This window comes from Penaeus monodon, chromosome 30 (assembly GCF_015228065.2).
Source record: "Penaeus monodon isolate SGIC_2016 chromosome 30, NSTDA_Pmon_1, whole genome shotgun sequence".
In the NCBI taxonomy this organism is placed as follows: Eukaryota; Metazoa; Arthropoda; class Malacostraca; order Decapoda; family Penaeidae; genus Penaeus; species Penaeus monodon.
Window position 1 is genome coordinate 32,768,858 of NC_051415.1, and position 408 is coordinate 32,769,265.

The following is a 408-nucleotide window of genomic DNA, read 5'->3' on the forward strand; positions in this document are numbered from 1 at the left end:
CAGATTAAAGACATGAACAGAACATTCGTATAAAGAAAATCGACAGAAATTATGGCGAAGATAATAATGATAGGACTTTCATAAGCGTGCAGTGACAACGGCAATGACTAACGATACTAATCTATATTCTTACCAGCAATATTTCTTCTTAACTTATCAGCATTGCCCAAAACCCAGTCCCATTCTTTATCTAAATAAAAATCACTCTCCCTCTTTCCTATAATCTTTTTCCCTTTTGTTCCGCTGCGACAACCTCGGCGAGCGCTTTTTCGCTACCTGGCCTACAACCGCCGCCGCTAACTCAGCCACAATCGCTAACAAAAGAAGCGCAAACTACACACGCTAATCTCGTAAGATCACGGGACTTAATCTCCATCGACGTCAGTCCGGTTCGTCGGCTGCGCTGGA